This window comes from Triturus cristatus, chromosome 1_2 (genome assembly GCF_964204655.1).
Source record: "Triturus cristatus chromosome 1_2, aTriCri1.1, whole genome shotgun sequence".
Taxonomy (NCBI): Eukaryota; Metazoa; Chordata; class Amphibia; order Caudata; family Salamandridae; genus Triturus; species Triturus cristatus.
Window position 1 is genome coordinate 1,185,932,936 of NC_140580.1, and position 12,253 is coordinate 1,185,945,188.

General features: G+C 46.5%; 1 protein-coding gene across 3 annotated transcripts in view; it reads left to right on the forward strand.

Moving 5' to 3' along the window:
• URM1 (ubiquitin related modifier 1) overlaps nucleotides 1-12,253 on the forward strand; it is a 156,333-nt gene that overhangs the window by 86,930 nt on the left and 57,150 nt on the right. The window lies entirely within an intron of this gene.

Here is a 12,253-nt window from a genome sequence, read left to right on the forward strand (position 1 = left end):
GAGCACTGTTCATCGGGTGGGAATGTTGGGAGCCTATACAAGATCACATTATACAATACACATGGATATGGCACTAGATGAATCTGGCTGCGTGCGGCTTGGAGAAGCCTTTAAATACACAAAGCGCAAGCACTGGGTCCAGCCTCACAATGACCCCGGTGCCTTTTCTTATTTTACGGCTCCTGAAACTACTGAGCTTAAACACGGAGTTGCATAAAACCGTGTTCCAATACTGCCCCGTGCATTGACTTGCAATGCCAAAGGAGTGTGTAGTAATTACAAGGGGACTGACCCAGCATCACCCAGGTTGTCCTTTAGGTGCCTTACACAGTGTTTGGTTAAAGTTAGGACACCCGTTCAAGCAATACTACAGTTAATTACCTTCGACACAATTCTGTCCCGATTCACTGAACGTGTATTTGTTGTGCTTGATCCCATTAATATGGAAAAGGTTGAAAGAATGGCGGATTTCAGAAAGGAAAGAGTCTATTGTGATTCATTGTAGTTCTCTGTTCATATTAGTTTGTTCTGCTTATTTTTGATTCTTTTTGAATCTGTACATTTTTGAGCGATAAAAGGTTCACACGTTTTAATTGCTGCTAGTACCAGTGATCACTCATGTTCAATTTATGTAGATGCTGTTTTAACTTCAGAACAATTTTATATTTAAAAAGGAAACATCATGAAATGCAATTCAAGCTTTGTAAAGTATACAAAGGCAACACACTCTAAAATCAGATGTGATATCACTAGTTCTACAGTTAAGGTGCAGTGCTAATAGAGATTAAAGACCTGGGGCCATATGTATCAAGGCGAAATGCGATCGCAAACGCTGAAATTCGGAGAATTTCAGCGTTTGCGATCGCAATTTGGCCTAGTGCTATGTATGAAAGCACAACTGTCTTGCAAATAAAGGAATCGCAAAATTTGGGATTCCTTATTTTGCAAACGCATTTAAGGAATCACAAATTGTGATTCCTTAAATGCAATGTATGAAGCACCCAAGTTGTGCGAATATGGCATAAAGAATCGAAAATTATCACCAACTACAGGTTGGTGGGAATTTGCGATTTTTTTCAAAAATGCACATTTTTTCATTTTTCAAAGTGGCATGTGGCGCACACACATGCCCTTAGGGCATGTATGTGCGCCACATGTGCACCCATGCTCATTTCAGGGGTGCAACAGGGTGTCCTTTTGACACCCTGGCACACTTGAAAATGCATTCTCAATTTGCGATTCTCTAATTAAGAATCGCAAATTGAGAATGTCTTCCCATTCATTCCTATGGGCCTCTAGGGCCATAGGAATGAATGGGGAGGTATTCCTTAATTGTGAATCGTAATTTGAGATTCGCAATTGAGGAATATGTAGGATTCGCAACATTTATTGCAAATCCTACATACATTGCGTTTTGCGATTCTTAAATGGCGATTCTCAAAAATTCGCTATTTGAGAATGGCAAAACCTGACATTGATACATATGGCCTTATGTTAATTAATTCACTGTTATATTGGTTATGGATCAAAATGTTGTCGGGAAGCAAAATATTGAGACGCATCAGACATAATGAATAAAAATGTCACACAAACACAAGGAGAATGTCACATAAGGAATATGAAACTTGCCAGCTATCTTTTGCTAGAAAGAAAGCATCATCTATAGTTGTTGAAATGCCACAAATAATTACACTGAAATCATGAAAAGGTCACACAGAGCAATGTGAAACCTTGACAGTTATGCATGTCATTTCTGTATATGTTCCCTCCTCTTTATAGCTTGATTTTGCTGGCGAGAAAGTGTTACTCACAGCCCTGCCAAGTACCACACATCAGGTGGTAGAGTAACGCATTTCAGTGTGATGGTCCACACTGAAATGCAAATTCACGCACAATAGGCATAGCACCTGCCTCGGCTGTCAAGCCATAACGCCGCTATACTGAAACTGGAGTGGCAGCACGCCTGTGCGAGAGCGCTGCTCCTGGTAGGTTTTGTGGGCTGCTGGCTACGATGTATCAGTTAAAATAGGAAGTAATCCTCATGGCTGCGTGCAGCATTACGCAGGACGTGGCAATGCTAGGGCAGTGCTTACACTGCAGCGCCGTAATTTAAACATAATCATGAATGATCCCTGCCACCGCCGAGACCCAACCCCATGGACCCGCGGCGGCCGCTGTAGTCCAGAGCACGCACTGTGTAGCTGCTGAGTCTGAATGCAGCCCGTGTGGCACGTTTGCCGAGGGAGTCATTTGTTGTGGCCAGGAGGACTCTGGTTTCTATGATTCGAGAGAGGTCAAAGCTCTGGTAAAATAGGCGCGTCGGTGCTTGTTAGTAACTGCACTCGCTTTTAAGATGCACGCTTTTAATGAATATGCATACTTAAGCTTATGGTATTTAGAGAACAAACGTGCCTTGGAGTTGAAAACATTCCCGACTTCAGCCTAATCTATATCTAATCACGAGTGTATGATTTTATTGATCCAGCTAGCTCTTTAGTGGGGTGATCAGTGCCTCAGTTGTACGCCGGCGGAGCCAGAGGACAGGGCCGCCAGTCACTGACTCTGTGCCCCCTCCCGTGGAGAGTGATAAAGACTTTAGCATGCGAGGGTTACTCCATTTATCCTTTTGCAGTAGCATTCCAATGCCTGAAGCGGAGACAACATTTAACAGTATTTAATATTATTCCTGCACTGGTGAATATTGTAATGTCTTTCTATATCTCAAATCTTGCTCACCACAGCCCACTTTCTCCACCAGTGGTGCCAGCAGAACCCTTCCAGGCACCCTCTCCTGCTGCAGTCTGCCTGTTTTCGGCTGCCTCCAATGCCGCCTCATTGCAAACACGTCCCCCGGCTTGCAATTACCGGAACCCCTCGGGGTGATCCTGGCAAGCCCCTGTGTTATGACCGATCGGCTGTCTTGACCGCAGCGCAGCCGGTTCTCGCCAGGGGCTCTTCAGCCCCCTAGGGCACCCCCGCAAAAAGACACCGCCCTCCACTGGGTCAGTCCTCCTTCACACAGCCTCCACTTCGGAGTCTTCTCCTCGGGGGGCCTCCGCACAGTGTCTTGCTGCAGGCCTCGCACAACTTTATTTCTGCATTAGCCCCCTCTTTCGGCTCTCTGTCCTAACCCAGTGGCGGGGACTGCAGGATTCAGCGTTTGACATAAAAATTACAGTTTTGTGTCCAGGATGAAGCACTTCTTGTCGACATCTTGCCAGCCATGCCTCCCCATGTGTGGGCATTTTAATGCCAAAATGAGTGTTTCTACTAATGCCTTCTGCACGCGAATGCATCAATAATGTCGCCTTGCACCTAATATTTGTTTAGACTCTAAGGGGAAATGAAGGGGAACTTAGTCAAGACCTATGATTTAGTCCTTTTGTAAATCTCATGCAAAAGAGTCCACCTCACAGCTTCTAGTGGTCAAAAGTTTTCACAAACCGTGAAACTTACTTGAAATAATACAGCGCCCTTGCTCACTCCGCTGCCAACCGGCTATATGTGCCTCTCAGCCTCTCTTGCACCCCAATTAATGCCCCTTAGTTGTTTGCCATGGCGGTTGTTAAACCATGAATTTTAGTGTGTTGATTTTGCTTGTGAGAAAATGTCTCATATTACACTGAAACTCATGAAAATGTCACACATAGCAATCTGAAACCTTGGCATCTATGTACGCATGATCCTTAAAATGTCACTCATATTACACTGAAACATATGAAAATGGCCCACATGGCAATCTGAAACCTTGGCATCTATGTACGTATGATCCTTAAAATGTCACTCATATTACACTGAAACATATGAAAATGTCACACATAGCAATCTGAAACCTTGGCATCTATGTACGTATGATCCTTAAAATGTCTCATATTACACTGAAACATATGAAAATGTCACACATAGCAATCTGAAACCTTGGCATCTATGTACGCATGATCCTTAAAATGTCACTCATATTACACTGAAACATATGAAAATGGCCCACATGGCAATCTGAAACCATGGCAGCTATGAAGCACACGTCCTGCTTTACATTTGCTACATTCATTTTGCTAATAGTGGGCAGCTGCGAGGCTGAATAGGGCCTTTGAGATAATCATGTTAATTGCAGCGCCCGTGTGCGTTGCAATTAACAAGAATACTATCTCAAAGGCCCACATTCAGCCACGCACTGTTAACAAAAGAAATGCAGGGTCAAACACAACGTGATTCTGAAAGCACACGTTGTGTTTGACTCTGCATTCGTTTTGCAAATAGTGCATGGCTGAATGTGGGCCTTTGAGATAGTATTCTTGTTGATTGCAGCGCCCGTGTTCACTGCAATTAGCATGAAAACTATTTCAAAGGCCCACATTCAGCCCCGCAGATGCCCACTATTAGCAAAGGAATGCAGAGTCAAACACGACGTGTTCTTTCAGAATCATCTGAAAGAACACGTCGCGCTTTAGATTGCCACATTCCTTTTCTTAATAATGCACGGCTGCGGGGCAGATTGTGGGCCTTTGTAATAGTATTCCTGTTAATTGCATGCACGACGGCGCTGCGATTAACATGAATACTTTCACAAAGGCCAACAATCTGCCCCGCAGCCGTGCACTATAAAGAAAAAAATGCAGCAAGTGCAGGCGCCGCTTGCTCGAAAACCCGAGCCCTCCCTAACCATACAGGACATAAGGGAGACACTTTCATGACGCTCGGCTGTGTCCTCTTCACCGTCGTCTCCAGCTCTGCCTCCTGCAACCAGGAAATTTTAAATGCAGCAGCACGAAGGGTCTTACAGGCTGTGTTGTGTGTGTGCGCGCTACAATTGGTACACTGCGTGCTTGGGGTGACTTCAGCGCGCGCACCTTCTAGGGAACAGTGCTGGAGGGGTAAAAATTACTATTCCCACTCCAAAGAATGCAACAGTAGGGAAAGTGTTGGATAGCGGAGGGGAAAAAATTACTATTCACCCTGAAACACCTAAACAAATATATATATATATATATATATACATATATATATCTATCTATATATATATATATATATATCTATATATATATATATATAGATATATATGTGTAACAAATCAAAAATATAATAAAAATTAATAATCAATATTTCAACAATTAAAATTAAATGTTTAAAACATATAAAAAGAACACATGTATCAATAGTAATTACATATAACACAACTTACAAATACTATATATAATAAAATAATAAATGAATGTACCAATACATTTTTATTTTAAAATACAAAATATTTAAAAAAAAGAAATCATGACAAAATAAATGTCTTTTTTTTTTTTTACTTTATTTTCAATTTTCTCATGCTTAATAATCCGGCATGATTAGACACTACAATTTTGAAATAGCAAACAAAATAGTCAGCAAGGCAGTAGCAATATTAAACAATCACAAATATATAATGGAGCACATTTTCAGGGCATATTACTCAACAAAAATTTGGAACGCCCTCGCTTAGCATCCCCAGAGCAGATTAAACCCAAATGGCCACCCAGGTTATACCATCTAGGGAGGAAGCGACACATCGCAGCAACCTGGCAAAGTGGGATGTTATTTACTTACCCCACTCCGGTGGGGACTATCCCATCGGGCGGTTGTGAAGCAGAGGCGGAGCTAGTCTCCAATAGTAAGCCTAAAGTGGTTCCCAAATATCTTTTGGACGGGAGGCAAGAGGTTGGGTGCTGGCATTTAGCTCACAGTTGGTATTGCAGTATGCAAGACTATGAAGCCAGTCCCTTACAGTGGGCGATGCTCTGCTACCCCATTTAAGCGCTATCTCCCTCTTAGCAAGCAAAAGGGCAATGGCAGTGAATATACGGATCTTTTTCGGGAGCCCACCCTCGTATCCCAGTAAGCAAGTTCCAGCAAAGGGGTGACTACCAAATGAATAATTTGTGACATAGTCTCAAATATGGCTCTCCAGAATGCCCCAATCTTAGCACAATTCCATGTCAGGGGGGCAAAGTCGGCCTGTGGGCCACCACACTTAAGGCAATGGTGAGATCGATTTGAATCAATGACATGTAGCTTGGCAGGGGTCATATATACCCTCCACAAATATTTACAATGTATGAGCTTGTGTCTGCTATTTAAGGAGACTTCCTTAGTTTGTGCACAACAAAAGGACCAGTGCGAATCCTGAATTGGGTGCCCGAGATCCCGTTCCCATGCCTCCCGTATGTTGACGTCCCTACTAGGAAATAGTGTCATACATGCTTTGTATAATCTTGAGATTAAATGTCTCCCCCCGGGCTAGTGATGAGGTGGATGAGTGGAGGGAAGGAATCTGGCTCCAGTGGGTACTCTGCCATTTTGGCACGTATTGCCCTATGCAATCTAGCAAAGGTCCATGTAAGTGGCCTCGCTAAACCGCCCACCTTCGGTACTGGAAAATATATGTCCCCCCAGGAACAAATCCCCAAACTTAGTCATGGAGTATGCTATAAGTGTACGTTGCACTAATTTCTCCTCCGTTATAGGAAGTCAGGGGTTATTCGCTAAAGGGATTTCCTATGAATACAAAGCACCTCGCCCCTTCACTCTGGTCAATTTGCGCCAGGCCCAGCTGGTGGTGGAAACTGTCTGAATATCATTGGGATCCCTAGGGAACCCGCTCGGGAACACAGAGCATATTGGCCCCGGAAGCACCAGATCCGCCTCAGGCCTGGAGTAGGGAATCCTTGCATCAGGGTGATACCAGTAGTGGGCAAAGCTACCCTGAGCAACTAAATAGTATACTTGGAAATTGGGGACCCCTAATCCACCCCTCTCATATGGTAAACACAAAGTTTCCCAGCTAACTCTAGGCTGTCAACCCCCCCAGACCAGTCTGATAAGATGAGATCTCCGCTTGTGAAAAAAAGTGTTGGGGAGGGGGATGGATATGTTGTGGAACAGGTACAAGAATCTCAGAAGAACAGACATCTTTACCGAGGCTACACGGCCCGCCAGGGATAGCGGGAGCTTCAACCAGCGCTCCACCTGTTGTTCCAAGTTGTGTATTGCAGGGCCATAGTTCAGACAGATTATTTGCTCAGTGTCTCTGTGTATCTGTACCCCTAAATACCTGACGGACTCCTCAAACCATGCAAGTGGGAATTCACATTCCCAGCGAGCAGAGTGCCCTGCGTAGGCGGGAAAATCTCAGACTTACCCCAAATTATACCCAGCCCAAAGTATCCGCAGAATCTAACTCTCTCTCTGATAAGTGGTTCCAAATTCTCTTGGGGGTGACGAACATATAGAATAATATCATTGACATATAGGGAGATCAGAAGGGGGCCCGTTTTGAACTGGAGGCTTCTGTACAGATGCCGTTCCTGAAAGTGACGAACCAGTGGGTCCATTGCCCACATAAAAAGCAGCAGGGAGAGCGGACATCCCTGCCAGGTGCCACAAGCGAGCGCAAACAAGGACGACCAAGTACCATTCAGGCGGAGCCTAGCGGTGGGCGGGGCATACAACAATACCATAAGATCAATAAATCCCTTCGGGATACCAAGCTTTCTCATTACTGCAAGCAAAAAAGGCCACTCGAAGGAGTTGAAGGCCTTTTCGGTATCCAGTAGGACCGTGGCCGCCGGGACTGCAGGGTTGATCCGATGTATGACAGAGAACTACGTGCTTAAATTTAACGCCGTTGACCTATGAGGGACAAAGCCTGATTGAGCCGGGGAAATGATGCGGGCCAATAATAGGGCCAGTCGCAATGCTATCATCTTGGCTAATATTTTATATTCAGGATTTAAAAGTGATAACGGCCTGTACGAGCCGCAGAAAGCGGGGTCTTTCCCAGTAGGGTGACCAACTGGCCTTGGTGCAAATTCAGGACGGTGAGTGTAAAAATTCAGGACAAAGAGTCAAAATTCAGGACACAAATTCAGGACGAGGTCAAAATTCAGGACAAAACTTCAGGACAATAGGTACGTTTTACAGACAGAGGAGGTCGCGCAATTGTATATAAGTAAGCCCAGCCATGTCCAAACATATTCAACCATTTGCAAACCTATCCATCTGTATCCTTCCATCTATCATTTCACTCATCCATCCCTTCATCCATCCTTTCACTCATCCATCCATCTACCCTTTCACCCTATCCATCTGTACACTCATCCATCCACTCTTCTACCCATCCATGCATTCACTCATCCATCCAGCCATTTACCCTTTCACCCATCCAGCCATCCTTTCACTTACTCATCCATCCACCCAGTCACTCATCCTTCCACCCATCCACCCTTTCAGTCATCCATCCATCCATCCTCCCTTTCTCTCTTCATCGACCCTTTCACTTAGCCATCCTTCCTTCCAGCCATCTACTCATCCACTCATGAATCCATCCATTGACCCGATCACTCATCCATCCTTTCTCTCATCCATTTATACGTTCACTCCTTCACTCATCTATTCATCCTTTTGTCCACCTACCCTCCCTTTCACTCATCCATCCTTACATCCACCCTTTCACTCATCCGTCCATCCATTCACCCTTGCACTTATCAATTCATCAATCCATCCATCATTTCACCCATCCATCCACCCACTCACTCATCATCCACCTTTTCACTCATCCATCCACCCTTTTACCCATCCAGCTACCCTTCAACCCATACATCCAGCTATTTACCTTTTCTCTCATCCATCCTTCCACTCACTCATCAATCCTCTCTCATTATCCATCTATTCAATCTTTCATTCATCCATTTACCCATTCACTAATTCATCCAGCTATCCACCCATCCCTTCACTTACTCACTCGCTCACCTTTTCATATTAATTTTGAGCTGAGCCTTTTTGAGAAGAGGCCCATCAAGAACTTCACCCTCGCTGCAGGAGCCATTCCAGGACTGGGACAGAAGCCACCCAAGGCGGAGACAGGATCCACCACAGGGGGGACAGGAGCCATCACAGGGGGGGCAGGAGCCATCACAGGCGGGGGGGGCAGGAGCCACCACATGGGGGGACAGGAGCCATCACTGGGGGTGGGGGGCAGGAGCCATCACAGGCGGGGGGGCAGGAGCCACCACATGGGGGGACAGGAGCCATCACTGGGGGTGGGGGGCAGGAGCCATCACAGGAGGGGGAACAGGATCCACCAGGGTGGGCACAGGGGTGGGCATGCAGTATTCTAGTATCATCTTGGTCTCTTCCAGGGTGGGGTAGGGCTCCTCACCCCCTCCTGGACAAGACAACGAGACGACAGGCTCTCTTTCTAAAATATTAGATTTGCCATCCCCCACTGTGATGTACACAACTTAAAGGAGATACTCCAAAAGAACTGTTTTAACTGATTGTCCTCCATACTTTGTTAATCAGTGTGGGTGCGACTGTGCCATTTCTTTATTTTATTACATTATAGACTGCCTGTTTTAAGAACCGAGGTTTGCTTACAATTTAGTAACAGTAATTAAGCTCTGTGAAGAACCACGTGCTGCCTGGTGTAATCAGGGCCGGTTCTACGATTTTTGGGACAATGGGCAGAAAGGAAATGTGTGAGGCCCCTCTAAATTGCAGAGACATGACACATTCAGGGGTGTTTGCATCTGAATAGATGCCCCTGTGCCTGAAGCTGCAGCCCCGCCCTCTCAGTCACCTTCAAGCACCTCTTAACAGCTCATCAAGGGCTGAAGGTGTGAGGGTTGCCATCCCGCTGTGCCTCTCCAATGCTGCTGGGATCTGAGCTTTGGTACAGCAGCGGAGTCAAGAAGGGAGGTGGGTGGAAGCTGTGCCGGCTTTAGGGTGGTGCGATCGGTGCCCGGTTAAAATTACGGACAAATGGCGTCCGTTAAACAATCCTTCACGGACAATGGACAGACGGCCGAAATTACGGACTGTCCGTGAAATTTACGGACGGTTGGTCACCCTATTTCCCAGCCTTTGGGGAAGAATTATTAGAGCGTCACGTAAAGTGGGGGGGAGCATCCTGCAGTCTAGCGCTTCGTTATAAACTTCCAGTAAATAGGGCAAAAGCAAGTCCTTAAAGGTTTTGTAAAAAACGCTGGTAAAGCCATCAAGGCCCGGCGCTGTCGAACCATTAATGGCATCAATAGCGCTGCCAATCTCCTCAACGGAAAAAGGCTCCGCCAGAAACTGCTGCAGAAATTTCTCGAGCCACACCATTGTAATTTCTGCGAGGTAATGATCACGATCCGCTTCATCCTGTGTTACCCGAGCGGTCTGCAAAGCGGCATAATAAGATAAAAACTTGTCTCGGATCTCGGGGGTGCTGTGCAGGGTGCAGCCCGTGGAGGAACGAATGCGGGTGATGTATGACCGTCCAACTGGCAGTCTAGTCAGACGCGCTAACGTGCGGCCAGGCCTATCCCCTTCCCCGTAACGCCTAGCAACAGCATACTTGCTTAAAAACCGACTTTCGCGTTCTGCTGCATCTCTAAATTCTGTGAGAAGCGTCAGGCGACGGGCGAGTTGGCCCGGATCGGGACACACAACTCGCTCTTTGTCCAGTTCACCTAACTGCTTCTCAATACGCGCGATCGAGCAGCGCAAGTCTTTAAGAACTCCGGAGTGCTTAGAAATACATATGCCACGCATGTAGGCTTTGAAAGCCTCCCAGAGAGTGGACCACAAACTCACAGAGCTTCTGTTAATCTTGAAGTCGTCGACTATAGCCTCCCAAAGTTCAAATCGAAACACCTTATCCAGTAAAGCATGTCCTGGGAACCTCCACACCCTCTCGCAGCCCTCTGGTCTGGGTATGCGTACGCCCAGAACCACAGGGGAATGATCTGAATAAGTGTTCGGAAAATGAAGGGTCGTCCTGTATCATGGAGCAAAGTTGGTGGAGACAAGCCAAAAACCTAATCTGGTCCAGGTGTCATATTGAGCAGCATAGTGAGTAAACACAGCATCTATCGGATTATGCTGATGCCACACGTCCACAAGGCCAATGGAATCACACATGTCTAGCAAAAGGTGGTGCGAGCATGGCTTCGTATCCGGGGATTTAGATGTACTATCTCGCACTGGGTCTAACAGTAAATGTGCCGCCGAGCTCTTTGCCAGGGCCGGTTTTCGGCCGATTTTGTAACAGGGCCAATTTTGCAGCTATGCTGCAAACACGGCCCTATAACAAAAACGGCCCCCTGGGGCCCAAAACCGGCCCCCACCCGTGCGGCGCACCGGGGGATTGCCCGGTGCCCGCTACGGCCAGTCCGTCCCTGATCTAGGCGCTTCTCATGTATGTCTAGTTTGGCGCCCATGCCATCCAGACATTTATCAAGCGTGTCGAAGCGGCCCTCCAGGATCTTAAACCCTGCCCGCATTTCTAGCAGCAGTGCGTTTGATGCAGCCAGGGCACCATTGGAACCAGCATCCTCCATGCCGCCCTCCGCCCCTCCGCCACCAGAGTCAACCAATTGCTCAGCAGGTTTCCCAAATGGTAGTAGACGTTGTTAGGGGTCCTTCCGCCCCATTCCGTCCCTGCCGGGCGCGCTAGTTGCCAGGTTGGCTCAGGGCACAAACAACGGTGCAGCTGCAACCGGAGGTAGCAAGTATGGGTCCACCGCAGCTCAAGGACCACACAGGGCCCCGCGGCTAGTAAGTCGATCTAGGTGCCGCTCTTTGATTCAGGAATGTATATAAAGACTAGGCCATAATCAGCCGGACGTCTCAGCGCCTCACCACAGCCCTCAGGAATTGCCCAACTCCGGCACTGTGTAATAGCCGCCTCCCAGACTGACCAGGGCGGAAACAGGGCGGCAACAGATGGGCACAGTCACCCCCGGGGCCCTAAAAATAAACATGCGTGGCACTCCCTGGCATCTGGGCGATCTCAGTCCACCTCCGGCACAGCCCGGCAAGCCCAAACCCCCTGCTGCCCCCCGCCCAGCACCAACAGCCGGGTGGCTAGCCCCCAGGCTCACCCGCAGCCCCTGTCGTGGCGGGGCCTCCGGAGTCTAAAAGGGCTGAGCAAGGGCAAAAAATATGGGGCTTCAGGCCCCAAGTGACATTCAAGAGGGGGGAAATAAAGGTATTTATTTAATTTCTTAACCTATAACACCACACCAATAACAAAACACTTCACATTTCTTAATTACATTTATTTACATATTTTACATAATTAATAAACAATAAACAAATTCTTACTAATAAAAAAATTATAAACATTAATCTACTACACACACTTTAACACTATAATTTGCGCAACACAAACTAAATTAAACTATCAAATAATATAACACATTTAAAACTTAAATTAAAATTACAATCAATTACTATTAAC